We start from the raw sequence: 19,742 nt of genomic DNA on the forward strand, positions 1-19,742 counted from the left end.
TTGTTGTCCTGTGACTTTAGGGGAGGCTGTTGTGTCCACCGCTAATGGGTTTTACAGCTTTCTCAACCACCCGGGCAAATGCCTCCGGTGAGCGGAAGGACTTCGCATGCGAATTTCTGAAATCATGTGTTGGAAGTCCGCTAAACGATGAGTCGTCTCTCATAGCCTGAGTCGTTTTGGAAAGTTAATCCCCATAAAATCAAACAATGAGGCAGGGTTCAATAACACAGTAAGCATTGCTACGAACTGTTCAGCGAAATGCCTGCACTGTGCGCGATTAAGCGGGAACACGTCTCGTATGTTTTGTCAATACACTATCGCAAACCCTTGCTCCGAGACTGGCACTTGTTGCCAGTTACGAGGTACGAACGCACTTAGGCACGATATTACGAAATCCGGGGTATACAATAATTGGGGAAATCCTGACGAAGTGTTACCCGCATAGCACATGAGCACTCGAGCTACAAATTCGAGCTGAGTCGAACGACCAAAATGAGCTCAAGGAGGTACTCCCCACTCGACCAAATTCATAGATTATATCGGTCATACTGCAAGCCAGCGCACTATTTCAGCAGTCATACATAAATTGACGCTGCTAGCGTCTAAACACAGAAAATCAAGCCGCAGATTCGGGCTGAACGGGCACCGCTGCAGTGCACGCAGCAATCGCAGGAAAGAGGGCGGCAGAGCGACTAGCACCAAGAAAACAGGCTTCCATGTCCACAAAGGAGGCGTTTATTCAGCCCGTTCCGAATGCTCCGAGCGTACCAGCATGGTCGCATAACACGGTCTTTGAATGCTAATTGTATTGCGATAGCCATGCACTTAGGTCGGCCGTCTCAAACACAGTACGCACTCGTGCTTTCGCACTTACTTGTTATTTCCTTCTATGCACCGCAGCAATCCATATTTCATATAGGTTGGCATTTTTAACGCCCAACAGGAAACGATGCAGGCTTAACATTGCACAGTGGCAGAGCACACACACACGCACGCACGCACGCACACACACACACACACACACACACACACACACACACACACACACACACACACACACACACACACACACACACACTCACTCGACACACGTGGCGCACAACGCACACAGCGCTCCACATCCCAGCTGCTTCTCTTCCTCCGGCTCTTAATGCATGCGGAGGCAAACCAGTGCTGCCCAGATTACCTGTTGTACTTCCATGAAGATGACACGGGCAAATTTAAAATTCAAGGAATCGGAGCGGTCACAAAGCTCGCTTTTTATCCATGGCGCGAAGGCGTTTCGCAGCGATTTGGCAGCCCGGCAGAAGATGGCGCTTGTTGCCTGGGTTTGAGAGTGCGCGCGAACCGATCCCGGTGTGAAAGTATCGTCTACTGGCATGTAGGGATGAAAAATTGAACTATACAGGGTGCTGACCGCGCGAGAACCCTATATAGAGGGCCCCTCGTGTGCTCGGAAGAAAGCAAAAAAAAAGTGCAAGAGTAAAAGACGTGCACGTTTTTTCGCGGCGTGAAGGGGTAGGGGTAGGTGGAAACGTGGAAAAAAGGTAGCAGTGCAGGCCAGAGAATTCGTCATGAAAAAAAGAAAGAAACGGGCTGCGCGGCGCTACAGCGAACCCATGGAGAAAGTTCGCGGAATAACATGTGCACGTGGCACTGCAGTGACTGGATCACGACCTACTGTATAATGGGCGACCTGCGCATCGCGCCACCCTCTACGGGAGCGCGCGGCCGAAGAAATACCACGTGACCTCTGAGTAGGGACCAAGCCAGCCGGTAGGTGCCGCTAAAACTCACCCCCTCAGCAGCGTTTCACGCGCTTCGGCTGTGGCTGCAAGCGACCGGCGACGGCGGCGCGGAGTTCCGCGGAATAGTTTGCGAAGCCATTATTTGGCATGAGAGATGGTTGCGGCAAGGTAAAGCCGCGGGCCAGTGAAATGAGAGTGGCAATGTTGCGGGAAAGAGCTCCGGGGCTGGGGGGCGGCGGCGGCGGGAGGTCATGCCGCCGTCGTTCTTTCGACGGACGCGATTGCTACGACCAGTGGCGACGGCACTCGCCTTTTCTGCTCTTTAACCGCGTTTTCACTGTTTTTAGTTTGCGGGCGATAGCAGCACAGTTGGAGTAGATTGGCAGTCTCCCTTCTCGACTCCCGCGCACGTTCATTCCTCGGTGTTACGTATTTGACGGGCAGGCTGTCCAGTGCAATACGCGAGCTCGGTTTCTGCCCCCTTGTTTTTTGTCGTGCGCTTAAGCTTTTGAACACAAACTTTAGTGATGAGTCTTTTGAAAGGGCGAGATTGTCAACTTTAATGCATGCAATATTTGTGGAAATTTTCAGGGTGAGCTCAGCTGCGAGTGTTCTGTTCATGCAGATTTAACAAATGATTCCAAAAGCATGTGCTCAGAAATAAGTGCCAGTGGTGCGTTATCGCGCCATCACAGAAATAAGTGCTATACTTTCAGTACTTTTCGAGAGCAAGGTTTCTTGATCAATAATTTTCTTTTTGCATTGCGCTCAGTCAGCTGGCCAATGAAGTTAGTGAGAAAGGGCCTCATGAATTTGTGACACACGAGCTTCACAAGCCTCATTCTATGGGCCACACTGTCATCCATGGAGCACTGAAACAGTGGATTTTTTGCAGCTGACGGTAGCACCACAGCTGCGGACCGTTTTAGTGGCTGAAGTCCTTTCACGAAAAAAGATCCCTGTTGACGTTCGCCCGCTCGACTTGCAGAGCGGCACGCAACAGTAGACCATGCTGCGGGAAGATGCCGCAAACGCGGAGGCATTCGCTGCCACCCACAGGCACACGGCACGCCAAAGCTTCCTCCGGTTAAGTGACAACCTGCCTACTTAAAAAGAACTCTTCCGCACCCAGCTTAGCGGCCGCTCAGCACGTAAATCGAGGGCCCACGCGTGGTAGGTCGCAGTGCTCCGCAGCCGGTCGCCGTCTCTTCGGTTTCGTTAGTTTCGTCGTGGGGGTGAGTTACAGCGCCACTCTCAGCGGTGGCGGCTTAGAGAACTAAAAAATACAGCACAAGCAAAAGCAAAACTTCGGCGCTGGGGCGGCGGCGCACGCGCAGGTCGCCCATTATACAGTAGGTCGTGGACTGGATCGACCTTGTATGCGCTGCGCGCTGCAGCCAGCGGCGGAGCCGCGGGGGCTGGAAGGCAACTCAGTTCTATAGGATATTTCAGGATTTCAAAACACAACATGCACATGAAAAAAGAGGTTTAGGCACCGGCCAACGTCGCGAGCTGTTTGTTTTCGCAACGCAAGCTGCGAGAAGCAATTAATACACAACACACAACAAATGGACACGCTCGAACTGCTTACAGACAGAATGAATAGGAATATATGGGGATGAGTGAATCACATTAAAGAATAAATAATTAAGACAATATATAAATAACCAATAAGCACGACTATATTAGCACTGTGTGTATGTATATATATATATATATATATATATATATATATATATATATATATATATATATATATATAGGTTGCGAAAGCGTGAAGTACTAGACTGCTTATAAGAATATATAGCGAAGTATACGCTTCGTTAAAGGAAACATTTATTCAACTCGACGTTTCGATCGGAAGACCGACCTTCTTCAGGAGTGATTTTACATTGTGAAGGCATCCCCTTTTATAGGGGCGGGCACAGAACAGGAAAGTGGGAAACACAAAGCACATAGCAGAAAAATACACAAAAAATTATTAGAGGCAGTGCGACCCACACACACATACACCAAAAAAAAAAAAAAGAGTGCGAGGAACAGGTACTCAGTCAGAAAATACAACGTCCAGATGCGGCCTCTGCTTTGTTAAGCACCACAGGCTTGCTTATTGACAGTCGTGTCCAGCTGGGAGGTGCTCGACAGGTGCGTGGCCGTGCAACAACATTCGTAGAAAAATGCGAAAACTTGTTCCTTCTCCTGGCCGCGAGAGCAAAAAAATAAAATATGACCCTCCAACAGAGAGAGCCGACAACAGAAAAAAAAAGAAAAAAAGGAAAATGAACAGAGCAAGGAAGAAACCTCGAAAAAAAAGTGAAATAGGTAAAACAAAATCTTTAAAGTAGTGCTTTTTCTTCGCACCCAGCTATAGTGCACCCACCCCTGGTTGAGGGGAAGTATTGGAAGGAATGTAAAAAAAGAAAAAATATAAGAAAAAATATATTAAAAAATGTGAGCTTACATAGTAAAATTAAAAAGAAAAAAAAAGAAATTGTGCGGCATTCGCGTGGCCACAAGGTGACCACACCGGGGGGGGGGGGGGGGGGGAACGGCACAGGTGTGGCACAGGTATGGCATGCAGAAAGGGGTATGACCTCAGACGACTTAGTCAGTGTTGCTTTGTTTAATTTCGTAGGCCCCTGACCTCGGAAGAGAGGTGAGGGTGCCGTAAGTTTCATTAATGCCATTTTGCACTGTGTTAAATTTAAAAATAAAATATGATTCTCGTTGCTCGCGCTCACAAGTGTTTTTGAAGCCACTCTGTAGTATTGTTACTTTAAGTTTGTCAAACTCGTGACCTTTCTCGCGGAGGTGTTTCGAAAGAGGGAGGTTGGGGAGGGATTGGGTATATGAGCGGTGGTTATTAAATCTGAAACGGAAGGAATTGTCTGTTTGGCCTATGTATTGCATTCGACAGTCGCCACACTCGAGCATGTAAACCACGTTGCTGGAATCGCAATTCAGGTCTTCCCGGATAGAATGCTTGAAATTTGAATGGGTGCTTTTAGCCAGTGCCGTGGTTTCTATGTGTTTGCACACTTGACATCGGCTTTTTTTGCATGGTGTGCAACCTACAGCTCTCGGTTTATTGACTGTCGAATGGACAACATGGTTTTGCAGATTTTTTGGTCTCCTATATGTTACTTGGGGGACCGTTGTGAAAATATTTGAAAGACGGTCACTCTGTTCTATGATATTAAAGTGTTTTTTTAGGATGTTGTTAATATTCGGGAGATCATTTGTGAAGGTTAGTATAAGATTACAGCGCTGTGCTGATGGCTGAGATTCCTTAATGACATGATTAATATTAGTTGCTTCTGCCTTTTTAATGGCATCGTTGATTATAGAAGACGGGTAATGTTGTTTTTTTCGAGTGTCCCGCATGCGATTAGCATTTTCGTGAAAATCTTCCGATCGTGAGCAAATTCGTTTGAATCTGATGGCCTGTGAGTATGGGATTGAAGTTTTGCAGTGGCGTGGGTGGCAGCTGTTGAAATGAAGATACTGTTGTCTGTCTGTGGGTTTTTTATAGACACTAGTGATTAATGTACTTCCTTCTACTCGAACCAGAACATCCAGGAAGTTAATTTTATTGGTTGAGTAGGTGTGTGTGAAAGAGATATTGGGATGGATTTTGTTGAATGAGGCGATAAAATGGATGAGTTCGTCCTCGGTTTCTGTCCAAACTATGAATATGTCATCCAGAAAGCGTTTGTAAAAAGCTGGTTTTGTTGGATATGAGGACAGAAAGTCAGATTCAATTTTGTTCATAAATATGTTGGCGTAATTTGGAGCCATTTTTGTGCCCATAGCTGTACCGCTAGTTTGAAGATAATATGAGTTGTTGAACTCAAAGGTGTTAAGTTTAAGAACCAAATTTGCAAGTGTCTCGACGGCACATGGACTAGGAGTGTCTAGAATTTTGTATTCTTTATATGATCCAACCATTGCCTGAAATTCCGTCGTCATGTGGGATGTTAGTGTAAAGTGATACCACATCCAGGGTAACTAGGAAAGCGCCTTGAGGGAAGGTGACATTCGATAATTCTTTCAGGAAGTGATTAGTGTCGCGTATGTAAGATGGATGTTTCGGAGGTATATGTTTGATGAGCGAATCGATATACTCTGAGATCGGTTCTGTTATTGTGCCAATACCAGAAACAATCGGTCTCCCTGGATGATTCTGTTTGTGTATTTTCGGAAGCATGTAGAAGCGCCCCGCGGAGGAATTTCTTGGCGTGAGCGCCTTACCTACTCGCGGTGGTAATTCACCTTCATCTGTTAGTTTTTTTATAGTTTGCTCTACGATGTTCTTTTGCTTAGCGGTCGGGTCTGATGGGAGTTTAGTATAGAATTTTGTGTTGTTGAGCTGGCGGTTGCCCTCCTGAATGTAGTTATCTGTGTCTAAAATAACTATGCCTCCACCTTTGTCGGCGGGCTTGATGACAATGTCGGTTCGTTTGCTAAGTGAGCCTAAGGCGTTACGCTCTTTTTTTGTGAGGTTAGGTGGCCCAGATTTTCGTGTCCCAAAAGCTTGAAGAATCTCCTTTTGTACCGCTTTTATATATAGGTCTAGATGTCTGTCCCTACCAGTTTTGGGTGTCCACTGTTCCTGAGATTGGGGGTACCGCACATTATTTGTGTTCGGTTTGTCGAAGAAATATTCCCGTAATCTGAGAGTTCGCGAAAAGTTATCTAGATCCTGGAGTAACTTGTACTCGTTATACTTGCTATGGCTTGGGCAGAATTTAAGGCCACGCGACAGCAGTGACTTTTCCTCGGGGGTGAGCTGAGAGCTTGACAGGTTAATTATATTTTCCGGAAGGTGTGGCTCTTCGGGTGTTTGGTCTAATGTGGTTGGATGTTGGTTTACGGTTTCCTTGTAATTGTCGGGTGTGGGTATGTGGCTTGCTAGTTGTAATGGCATTGTGAGCTCTATACAATCCTCGACAAGGATGCCATAACGGGAAAATTTAGTAAGTTTTTTCGTCCAAATTTGCTGAGTTTTGTTAGACTTGAAGACCTCAAGCTCATTTACCTCGGATGTTGAGAGTATCATGCTTTGACGCGCCCGCCTCTCCTCTAGTGTTAGTGATGCCAACGTCTTTTTGAAGTGCTCAATTGTTATTTTTAAAAGGTTTATGGATGCTTTAAGTAGTTCTGTGCTCCATGCTACGCGATGTGATTCCGAAAGGTTGCTAATGGATGGGGTTAAAGATACAAAAAGTCCTTTCGGCGCAGTTTCTGATTTAAGGTATATTTGAAGGGATTTTACGTGGAGCTGGTGCTTCATTCGTTTCTCAATAATTTTTCTTAGCTTTAAAAAATTCCGAGAGCGTGTGGCACAAGTAGAGGGAGAGCTGGTGGGCGCGTGAGCTTGGTCGGCCCGTCAGTATTGTTTAAACTTTAGCCGTTGGGCTGAGCCACAGCGTCGTCTGAGGTCATACCTTTGTTTCGGCGTGGTGGCGTCATTCCCGAAGTCCTGGATGATGACGGAAGCTTGCCGGGATCCAGAAGCCGGTGTTGTTGGTGCTGAGGTGGGGTCCATCCGTGATCCGGGGCTCGTTGGTGTGGCATCCGGTGACGCCTCGGCCTGTACAATGGGTGCCGGTAGTGGGGACGGGGCATTTGCTGTTGAGCTCTGGTTCTCGGGTGTGGGGTCTCGCGCCGCAACTCTGCTTGGTTTGGCGGCTTTGAATGAAGACACCGTACACTCTGGGGCTCTCTGTGTTGGGGTTGGTAGCAAAGCTGCCCTCGGGGGCCTGGCGTTAGCTGAAGTTCTTCGCGGCGGATTCCGTGAGGAATTTTTCGGAGGAATCTTCTGACGGGAGCCTTGCAAACCAGGTGTCTGTCTTTGCTTGATGAGACTATCTGCTTCAGCGATGGTCGGGAAATCTCGCCCTGCAGGGCCACTGGAATGATGATTTGTTCTGCTTGAGACCTCAAAATAACTCGAAGCTATGCGGGTGGACGGGAGGATCTTCTCTGAGGAAGTGAGGTGATCCTGCCATGGGACCAAGCAGTGTCGTCTGGCAGTGAGGATAAGGTTGTAAATATTCCAGGCGAGCACCGAAACGCCTCCAAAACTTGGGTGCACCCCGTCAGCGGCTAGGACTCTGGTCGCGGGGAAGGCCTCCAGGGAGTGGTGGATGTAGAACACGTCTTGTGTTTTGGCGCACAGTTGGACCAGTCTACAGTTGAACTCAATGGCTCGTTCATTGAATTTCTCCACTGTCCGCCTATTTCCGGAACCTCGTCGGCGGTTAGGGGCCCGGGGTAATACTAATGTGGCATACACCACCTCGATTTTAGGCCGTGCGTTGCGGATAAACTTTAGGGCCTCCTCATAGTGGCGAAGGACCGTGTCCGTGCTTGAACCGTAGATGTCGTTCGTACCCAAATGAAGGATCAGTCCGGTGACACTCGGAGGCACCAAGCCAGCAGGTTTCTCACATCGTTGATGCCGGCTCCGGGTAGCGAAATGAAGGCCGGGGCGCACAAGCTTGAAACGTCGAAATGGTTGTACAGATGCTTGGTCTGCGAATCTCCAATTAAGGCCCATGTTGGTGCGTGGAGTGGGAATTTCCAGAAAACTTTCCTTGAAGCGTTAAAGGCAGCCATTGAAGAAAATAGGTTGCGAAAGCGTGAAGTACTAGACTGCTTATAAGAATATATAGCGAAGTATACGCTTCCTTAAAGGAAACATATTTATTCAACTCGACGTTTCGATCGGAAGACCGACCTTCTTCAGGAGTGATTTTACATTGTGAAGGCATCCCCTTTTATAGGGGCGGGCACAGAACAGGAAAGTGGGAAACACAAAGCACATAGCAGAAAAATACACATAAAAAATTATTAGAGGCAGTGCGACCCACACACACATACACCAAAAAAAAAAAGAGTGTGAGGAACAGGTACTCAGTCAGAAAATACAACGTCCAGATGCGGCCTCTGCTTTGTTAAGCACCACAGGCTTGCTTATTGACAGTCGTGTCCAGCTGGGAGGTGCTCGACAGGTGCTCGCCACTATGAGGAGGCCCTAAAGTTTATCCGCAACGCACGGCCTAAAATCGAGGTGGTGTATGCCACATTAGTATTACCCCGGGCCCCTAACCGCCGACGAGGTTCCGGAAATAGGCGGACAGTGGAGAAATTCAATGAACGAGCCATTGAGTTCAACTGTAGACTGGTCCAACTGTGCGCCAAAACACAAGACGTGTTCTACATCCACCACTCCCTGGAGGCCTTCCCCGCGACCAGAGTCCTAGCCGCTGACGGGGTGCACCCAAGTTTTGGAGGCGTTTCGGTGCTCGCCTGGAATATTTACAACCTTATCCTCACTGCCAGACGACACTGCTTGGTCCCATGGCAGGATCACCTCACTGCCTCAGAGAAGATCCTCCCGTCCACCCGCATAGCTTCGAGCTATTTTGAGGTCTCAAGCAGAACAAATCATCATTCCAGTGGCCCTGCAGGGCCAGATTTCCCGACCATCGCTGAAGCAGATAGTCTCATCAAGCAAAGACAGACACCTGGTTTGCAAGGCTCCTGTCAGAAGATTCCTCCGAAAAATTCCTCACGGAATCCGCCGCGAAGAACTTCAGCTGACGCCAGGCCCCCGAGGGCAGCTTTGCTACCAACCCCAACACAGAGAGCCCCAGAGTGTACGGTGTCTTCATTCAAAGCCGCCAAACCAAGCAGAGTTGCGGCGCGAGACCCCACACCCGAGAACCAGAGCTCAACAGCAAATGCCCCGTCCCCACTACCGGCACCCATTGTACAGGCCGAGGCGTCACCGGATGCCACACCAACGAGCCCCGGATCACGGATGGACCCCACCTCAGCACCAACAACACCGGCTTCTGGATCCCGGCAAGCTTCCGTCATCATCCAGGACTTCGGGAATGACGCCACCACGCCGAAACAAAGGTATGACCTAAGACGACGCTGTGGCTCAGCCCAACGGCTAAAGTTTAAACAATACTGACGGGCCGACCAAGCTCACGCGCCCACCAGCTCTCCCTCTACTTGTGTCACACGCTCTCGGAATTTTTTAAAGCTAAGAAAAATTATTGAGAAACGAATCAAGCACCAGCTCCGCGTAAAATCCCTTCAAATATACCTTAAATCAGAAACTGCGCCGAAAGGACTTTTTGTATCTTTAACCCCATCCATTAGCAACCTTTCGGAATCACATCGCGTAGCATGGAGCACAGAACTACTTAAAGCATCCATAAACCTTTTAAAAATAACAATAGAGCACTTCAAAAAGACGTTGGCATCACTAACAATATAGGAGAGGCGGGCGCGTCAAAGCATGATACTCTCAACATCCGAGGTAAATGAGCTTGAGGTCTTCAAGTCTAACAAAACTCAGCAAATTTGGACGAAAAAACTTACTAAATTTTCCTGTGATGGCATCCTTGTCGAGGATTGTATAGAGCTCACAATGCCATTACAACTAGCAAGCCACATACCCACACCCGACAATTACAAGGAAACCGTAAACCAACATCCAACCACATTAGACCAAACACGCGAAGAGCCACACCTTCCGGAAAATATAATTAACCTGTCAAGCTCACAGCTCACCCCCGAGGAAAAGTCACTGCTGTCGCTTGGCCTTAAATTCTGCCCAAGCCATAGCAAGTATAACGAGTACAAGTTACTCCAGGATCTAGATAACTTTTCGCGAACTCTCAGATTACGGGAATATTTCTTCGACAAACCGAACACAAATAATGTGCGGTACCCCCAATCTCAGGAACAGAGGACACCCAAAACTGGTAGGGACAGACATCTAGACCTATATATAAAAGCGGTACAAAAGGAGATTCTTCAAGCTTTTGGGACACGAAAATCTGGGCCACCTAACCTCACAAAAAAAGAGCGTAACGCCTTAGGCTCACTTAGCAAACGAACCGACATTGTCATCAAGCCCGCCGACAAAGGTGGAGGCATAGTTATTTTAGACACAGATAACTACATTCAGGAGGGCAACCGCCAGCTCAACAACACAAAATTCTATACTAAACTCCCATCAGACCCGACCGCTAAGCAAAAGAACATCGTAGAGCAAACTATAAAAAAATTAACAGATGAAGGTGAATTACCACCGTGAGTAGGTAAGGCGCTCAAGCCAAGAAATTCCTCCGCGGGGCGCTTCTACATGCTTCCGAAAATACACAAACAGAATCATCCAGGGAGACCGATTGTTTCTGGTATTGGCACAATAACAGAACCGATCTCAGAGTATATCGATTCGCTCATCAAACATATACCTCCGAAACATCCATCTTACATACGCGACACTAATCACTTCCTGAAAGAATTATCGAATGTCACCTTCCCTCAAGGCGCTTTCCTAGTTACCCTGGATGTGGTATCACTTTACACTAACATCCCACATGACGACGGAATTCAGGCAATGGTTGGATCATATAAAGAATACAAAATTCTAGACACCCCTAGTCCAAATGCCGTCGAGACACTTGCAAATTTGGTTCTTAAACTTAACACCTTTGAGTTCAACAACTCATATTATCTTCAAACTAGCGGTACAGCTATGGGCACAAAAATGGCTCCAAATTACGCCAACATATTTATGAACAAAATTGAATCTGACTTTCTGTCCTCATATCCAACAAAACCAGCGTTTTACAAACGCTTTCTGGATGACATATTCATAGTTTGGACAGAAACCGAGGACGAACTCATCCATTTTATCGCCTCATTCAACAAAATCCATCCCAATATCTCTTTCACACACACCTACTCAACCAATAAAATTAACTTCCTGGATGTTCTGGTTCGAGTAAAAGGAAGTACATTAATCACTAGTGTCTATAAAAAACCCACAGACAGACAACAGTATCTTCATTTCAACAGCTGCCACCCACGCCACTGCAAAACTTCAATCCCATACTCACAGGCCATCAGATTCAAACGAATTTGCTCACGATCGGAAGATTTTCACGAAAATGCTAATCGCATGCGGGACACTCTAAAAAAACAACATTACCCGTCTTCTATAATCAACGATGCCATTAAAAAGGCAGAAGCAACTAATATTAATCATGTCATTAAGGAATCTCAGCCATCATCACAGCGCTGTAATCTTATACTAACCTTCACAAATGATCTCCCGAATATTAACAAGATCCTAAAAAAAACACTTTAATATCATAGAACAGAGTGACCGTCTTTCAAATATTTTCACAACGGTCCCCCAAGTAACATATAGGAGACCAAAAAATCTGCAAAACCATGTTGTCCATTCGACAGTCAATAAACCGAGAGCTGTAGGTTGCACACCATGCAAAAAAAGCCGATGTCAAGTCTGCAAACACATAGAAACCACGGCACTGGCTAAAAGCACCCATTCAAATTTCAAGCATTCTATCCGGGAAGACCTGAATTGCGATTCCAGCAACGTGGTTTACATGCTCGAGTGTGGCGACTGTCGAATGCAATACATAGGCCAAACAGACAATTCCTTCCGTTTCAGATTTAATAACCACCGCTCGCATACCCAATCCCTCCCCAACCTCCCTCTTTCGAAACACCTCCGCGAGAAAGGTCACGAGTTTCACAAACTTAAAGTAACAATACTACAGAGTGGCTTCAAAAACACTCGTGAGCGCGAGCAATGAGAATCATATTTTATTTTTAAATTTAACACAGTGCAAAATGGCATTAATGAAACTTACGGCACCCTCACCTCTCTTCCGAGGTCAGGGGCCTACGAAATTAAACAAAGCAACACTGACTAAGTCGTCTGAGGTCATACCCCTTTCTGCATGCCACACCTGTGCCACACCTGTGCCGTTCCCCCCCCCCCCCCCCCCCCCGGTGTGCTCACCTTGTGGTCACGCGAATGCCGCACAATTTCTTTTTTTTTCTTTTTAATTTTACTATGTAAGCTCACATTTTTTTATATATTTTTTTTCTTATATTTTTTCTTTTTTTACATTCCTTCCAATACTTCCCCTCAACCAGGGGTGGGTGCACTATAGCTGGGTGCGAAGAAAAAGCACTACTTTAAAGATTTTCTTTTACCTATTTCACTTTTTTTTCGAGGTTTCTTCCTTGCTCTGTTCATTTTCCTTTTTTTTCTTTTTTTTTTCTGTTGTCGGCTCTCTCTGTTGGAGGGTCATATTTTATTTTTTTTGCTCTCGCGGCCAGGAGAAGGAACAAGTTTTCGCATTTTTCTACGAATGTTGTTGCACGACCACGCACCTGTCGAGCACCTCCCAGCTGGACACGACTGTCAATAAGCAAGCCTGTGGTGCTTAACAAAGCAGAGGCCGCATCTGGACGTTGTATTTTCTGACTGAGTACCTGTTGCTCGCACTCTTTTTTTTTTTTTTTGGTGTATGTGTGTGTGGGTCGCACTGCCTCTAATAATTTTTTATGTGTATTTTTCTGCTATGTGCTTTGTGTTTCCCACTTTCCTGTTCTGTGCCCGCCCCTATAAAAGGGGATGCCTTCACAATGTAAAATCACTCCTGAAGAAGGTCGGTCTTCCGATCGAAACGTCGAGTTGAATAAATATGTTTCCTTTAACGAAGCGTATACTTCGCTATATATATATATATATATATATAAATCAGATATTGTGTTCATTTGCGTGTATACCGTGTATACCCTGAGGAAGGACGGTCCTCCGTTTGAAACTGTCGGTATTAAATGAAGATAATTGCAAAGTTGTGACCCCTTCTTCTACAAGTCTTCCTGGCCCATTGAACAACAAGACCTGCGGCAACTACTATATATATATATATATATATATATATATATATATATATATATATATATATATATATAAGAATGGGGTGAAGATCGGATGGATCCGGTAGAACATAAACGTAATTCGGTTGACACACGGTAGAAAAACAACAACTTTATTATAACGTTTCGACCAGGGTCTGGCCTTCGGCACTCTGACGAAGGCCAGACCCTGGTCGAAACGTTAGAATAAAGTTGTTTTTCTACCGTGTGTCAACCGAATTTCGTTTATATATACATATTGTAACGGAAAATAGGGCGACAGGTCGCTAACCGGCAGAATACAGCAAGCAGCCAGCCAGCCAGCGCGAGACACTTCAACGTCTTCGGAGACACTTCAGTGCCACCTGAGAACACCAGGTGGCATTACTCCCCCTCCCAAAAAAAGAAAAACATAAAAGCGGGGTTGCAGTACGGGCAGTGGAAAGAGAAAAAAAAACAGCACAAGCACATAAAAATGTACAAGGGAGGTGGGCGAAGGTGTCCCACGCGAAAACTAGCGGAAAACAGCGTACTATCCATTACCGCGTGAAGTAGGGTTTCATGCGGACAACGTGCACAACCTCAGAGCGGGGTGGACGACGCTGAGGCTGCACAGTCCCGTCAGGAAGAACTTCGTAGGTCACTTCGGTGACGCGGCGCAAAACTCGGTACGGTCTAAAGTAACGGCTCATCAGTTTTTCAGACAAGCCTGGGCGGCGTACCGGGGTCCACACCCAAACTTGGTCACCCGGATGGTATTCGACGTGCCGATGACGGAGGTTGTAGCGACGCGCATCCGTGCTCTGCTGCCGCTGAATGTGAATACGGGCAAGTTGACGTGCTTCTTCGGCGCGCTGAGCGAACTGCTCGGCGTCTGGCGTGAGTGGGTGGTCATCAGTGCAACATGGAAGCATTGCATCCAGCATCGTCTGAACGTCACGTCCGTAGACCAGACGAAATGGTGTAAATCGGATCGTCTCCTGGGTGGCCGTGTTGTAAGCGTATGTGACGTACGGGAGAATCTCGTCCCAGGTTTTGTGCTGCGAGTCTATGTACATTGCGATCATGTCGGCGATCGTTCTGTTGAGTCTCTCTGTGAGCCCGTTCGTCTGTGGGTGATAGGCAGTGGTTTTGCGATGGTTCGTGTGACTGAGCTCGAACACGTCGCGCATGAGCTGTGCCGTAAACGACGTACCTCGATCAGTGATTACGTGGAACGGTGCGCCATGACGCAGCACAATTTGTTGCATAAAAAACTGGGCGATCTCAGATGACGTACCGCGCTGCACCGCCTTAGTTTCCGCATACCTTGTTAAATAGTCGGTCGCGACTATGATCCATTTATGACCGGCCGATGACACAGGGAATGGGCCCAGAAGATCGATGCCGAGTTTTTCTTAAACAAAATGCCGTTCCGGAGACAGAAGGCCGGCAGGTTTCTAGAAAATTGTCGGGGTACGACAGAAGCTCGGCCCTCCAGATAATCAATGATAGGTCGCAGGTCTGGGTCAGCTCGCTGTCGGGTCATTAGGTCTAAGTCGCTGACAACTCCAATAAAACCACTCTCGTCTTCTATGCTATCATCCGCTAACCCGACGGGTGCGCGAGAGAGTGCGTCAGCGTCTTCGTGCGTCTGGCCAGATTTGTGCACAATGGTGTAGTCGAATTTTTGGAGTCGGAGGCTCCATCGGGCTAGGCGCCCCGATGGGTCGCGAAGATTGGCAAGCCAGCACAACGAATGGTGGTCGGTAACTACTTTGAACGGGCGGCCGTAGAGGTACGGACGAAATTTCATGGTTGCCCACACAACAGCAAGGCATTCTTTTTCTGTGGTCGAATAGTGTGTTTCAGCGCGAGAAAGCGTGCGGCTTGCATACGCGATGACCCTTTCCACGCCACCTTGGTGTTGGACGAGTACGGCACCGAGGCCGACGTTGCTCGCGTCGGTGTGGACTTCGGTTTCAGTCTCTTCATCAAAGTGCGCAAGAACAGGGGTTGTTAGCAGTCGTCTGCGCAGCTCGGCAAAAGCCTCCTGCTGCTCGGCAGCCCACACGAACTGTGTATCATTGCGCGTGAGGTGGTACAGGGGTGCGGCAATCTTTGAAAAGTCGGCGATGAAGCGGCGGTAATATGCGCACAGACCCAAAAAACGTTGCACACTTTTCTTTGTTGCAGGAACAGGAAAGTTGGCGACGGCAGCAGTTTTCTCGGGGTCGGGCTTAACGCCATCGGCACTCACGAGGTGACTGAGAAACTTCAACTCTTTGTACCCAAAGTGGCACTTCTCTGGCTTTAGCGTTAAGTCGGCCGTTCGGAGGGCATCTAATACTGTCCTCAGGCGTTCAAGGTGTTCGGCAAAGGTTTCGGAAAATACGACGACATCGTCGAGATAAACCAAACAAGTTTGCCATTTTAGTCCAGCGAGAACGGTATCCATCATCCGCTGGAAAGTTGCCGGCGCTGAACATAGCCCAAAAGGTAGCACTTTAAATTCGTACAGTCCATCGGGTGTCACGAACGCCGTTTTTTCGCGGTCCCGCTCGTCGACCTCTATCTGCCAGTACCCACTCTTTAAATCAATGGAGGAGAAGTACTGGGCGCGACGAAGTCTGTCGAGCGAGTCGTCGATACGAGGCAGCGGGTAGACGTCTTTTTTAGTGATGTTGTTCAGTTTTCGATAATCCACGCAGAAGCGGAGTGTCCCATCCTTTTTCTTCACCAGCACGACAGGTGAAGACCAGGGGCTGCTGGAAGGTTGAATGATTCCATCTGAAAGCATCTCCTTCACCTGCGTTTGGATCCCCTCACGCTCCTTCGGTGAGATACGGTACGGCTGCTGATGGATGGGGCGGGCTTCGTCGGGCGTAATGATGCGGTGCTTGAGAAGAGCCGTTTGCCGGACTTTCGACGAAGAAGCGAAACAGGTAGCGTATTCGAGTAGGAGGGCACGTATTTCTCGCTGTTGAGTCACCGAAAGGTCCGGGCTGATGTCAAGGGATGGGCGCACAAGTCTAACAGCTTCGAACGCGAAACATTCAGAAACCTCCGCTAAGGGGTCGGCGAATGCGATGGCAGTCGCACGAAAAAGGTGCCGGGGCTCGTTAGAGAAGTTAGTCACCAGGAGCTCAGAGCAGCCATCGCGGAGATGGATGAGACTTCGCGCTGAGCAGATGCCGTGGGTGAGCAAAAGGGACAGGTTGCCCTCTGCGACCGCTGTCCCTTCACGTAGTCCGTCGCAGTGAACACTCACAAAAACACTGGCGCGTGGCGGAATCCAAACGCTCTCGGCGGATATTCGAAGGGCGGCGCGGCGTGGAAAGTCCTCGGAGTAAACATCAGCTTTCTCGGTAGAAAATGTGACAGTGCGCTTTCGGAGGTCAATAATAGCTCCATACTCTCAAAGAAAATCAACGCCAAGGATACAGTCACGGGAGCAGTCAGGTAGAACTAGGCAGCTGACAACAAATGTGGAGCTGCGAATTCGGACTCTTGCTGTGCATAGGCCAAGCGGAGTTACGACATGTCCGCCAGCCGTGCGAGTCTGCGTGCCGGACCATGGCGTCATTACTTTTTTAAGAAGCGCCGCTAGCTTTCCGCTTAAAATCGAGAAATCAGCGCCAGTGTCCACCAAAGCACTAACTTTATAGCCATCGAGAAGCACGGGTATATCCAACGAGAATCGATCTCCGAGTTCAGGTACTGCAGTCGTTGCCTTTAAATCGCGGTCGGTCGCTGTTCGCGTTGTCGGGGGGTCTTGTTCGCATCGATTGCCAGCGGCCTCGCCCCCTGAGGTCGCTCTCTTTAGTTTTCCCGGCGGGGACTTGGCGACCGTCTATGCGCCATCCAGGAGGAGCTTTGGGGCTGTGGCGAAGGTCGGCGTGGTGATGGAGACCGAGACTGCCGCTGGGGAATTGTCGCCATGCGCTGCTGGGCTACGTAGTCCTCGATCTCCCGGGGTCGTTGACCTCTTGGTGGACGCGGCATGTCGATAGGGAACCCCTGCAGCCCAAGCTGTCGATACGGGCACTGGCGATACAGATGACCGGGTTCCCCGCAGTGAAAGCAGAGACGCCACCGATCTGGAGCACGCCACAGATCCGTCTTCCGCCGAGGTGATCGTCGATTGTCGATGTAGTACGTGTCGGGGTGTGCGGAAAACAGCGAGCCTTGATTGGACGGAGGAAAATGCGCCGAAGAGGGCGCAGGACGTTGCAAGGCTTCAGCATACGTTGGACGACGGCACTCCGTGGGTAAAGGCGGCGGGTCAACGGACGGGAACGAATGTCTCAATGCTTGAACCTCTTCGCGGACGAGGCTAGCGAGAGAGCCGGCCGTCGGCAGGTGAGCACCGAAAAGCGCCTGGAGCTCTTCGCGCACAACGGAGCGGATCAGGTCGCGGAGAAGACCAGGGTTAGCCCCGAAGGCAGGAAGCGGCTCTGTAAGTGAAGCGGCGAGTACCGGCCGGTCGTAGGTGGTAGACCGCCGCAAGAGCATCTTCTCCATCGTGACCGCTTCCGTGAGAACCTCAGCAACAGTCCCAGGTGGACTGCGCACGAGGCCAGCGAAAAGTTGCTCCTTAACGCCGCGCATGAGTTGGCGCACCTTCTTATCTTCGGGCATGGCCGGGTCAGCTCGCCGGAAGAGCCGAGTCATATCCTCCACGTACATGCTTACAGTCTCATTAGGCATCTGAATGCGAGACTGCAAAGCCCGTTCAGCCCGTTCTCGACGATCCGTGCTGGTGTAGGTCTCCAGCAGGCGTCGGCGGAACTCGTGCCATGATGTTAGGGCGTCTTCTCGGTTTTCGTACCAGGTACGCGCACCATCCTCGAGACTAAAGAAGACGTTTCGAAGCTTGGCGGCGTCGTCCCACTGGTTGAATGAGGCCACGCGTTCAAACTCGAGAAGCCAGTCTTCTACGTCTTCGAGCTGACTGCCGTGGAATGGTTTGGGCAGTCGCGGATTCTGCAAGGTGTTGTAGGCTGCAGCTGGCATGGCAGGTCGATGGGTGGGTGCTCTGGCAGACTCCAAAAGCCCGTGTTCGGGAGGTAGGCCTTGGTTTCTCCGGCTAGCACGGTGCACGGGGGTGTCCACTAGCGAAGGACTGGAGCCCAGGGTATCCGGAGGAGTATGAAACATATACGGGGATCTTTACCCAGCGCCTACACCAAAATATGTAACGGAAGATAGGGCGACAGGTCGCTAACCGGCAGAATACAGCAAGCAGCCAGCCAGCCAGCCAGCGCGAGACACTTCAACGTCTTCGGAGACACTTCAGCGCCACCTGAGAACACCAGGTGGCAATATATATACACACTATTTTCTAGCCGACCTTCAAAAAGACCAATCTTACGATCGAAACGTCCAGACAAAAAAATGTTCTTATAAAGAAGCGTATACTTCGATATATATATGCATACATAGTATTCACAACCATCCTATGCACAAAGCTGAAGGTTTCTTTCATGACAACATTAACGTCTAGATCACTGATCCCAAGGTAAAGCGACAGACTGGTTCAGGCAGTCAAGAAAAAAGAAATGCGCACAGCACTTGGAGACCAGACAGAGGCACTGGAAAAACAAAAAAATTGAAAGTTTTTTTTTTCGGACAGTAAATGCCGCAGCATATGTCCCAGATATCTCGGTGGACACCTGACTCCTGCCGTAAGGAAAGTAATAAAGGAGAGGCTGAAAGCTATGCAGCTTTCTCAGAAAATTCGCATTTAAAGAAAAGTTCGTCCTATCCGTGGCTCGAACCCAGGACCGCCTCTTCACTGGAGCTGTCGCTCCACCAACTGAGTTAACCAGGACGGCAAGCTATTGTAGGGCGAGAGCGAATTGATCAATAACTCGAAGTGGGTGCACTCTTCCTACTTCGGGTTGTTGATCAAGCTTGCCGTCCAGGTTAGCTGACCCCGGACCCGGACGGATTTTACTTTATTGGCGAAGTTTCTGAGAAAGCTGTATAGCTTTCTTTTTTAGCCGTATGGCTGCGCTTGGGTGGATGTCAATGAGTAATTACTGCCTTTTTACAAATCGACTCCACCTTGGGGGCTCCGTTGAATATTTCACCAGATTAACTTTTTCTGTTGTCAAAGTGAATATTACACATGTCTGGTCATTGTTGTGATTGTGAAGGATTACGAAGTTCACTATTATTTTCGTCTTTGTTGTCGTGGTCTTTCGTGCTATTTATAGTCAGTATAATCTCCAGCCAGGCAAG

The sequence above is a fragment of the Amblyomma mixtum genome, chromosome 5 (genome assembly GCF_055824585.1).
Source record: "Amblyomma mixtum isolate Tamu chromosome 5, ASM5582458v1, whole genome shotgun sequence".
NCBI classification, from domain to species: domain Eukaryota; kingdom Metazoa; phylum Arthropoda; class Arachnida; order Ixodida; family Ixodidae; genus Amblyomma; species Amblyomma mixtum.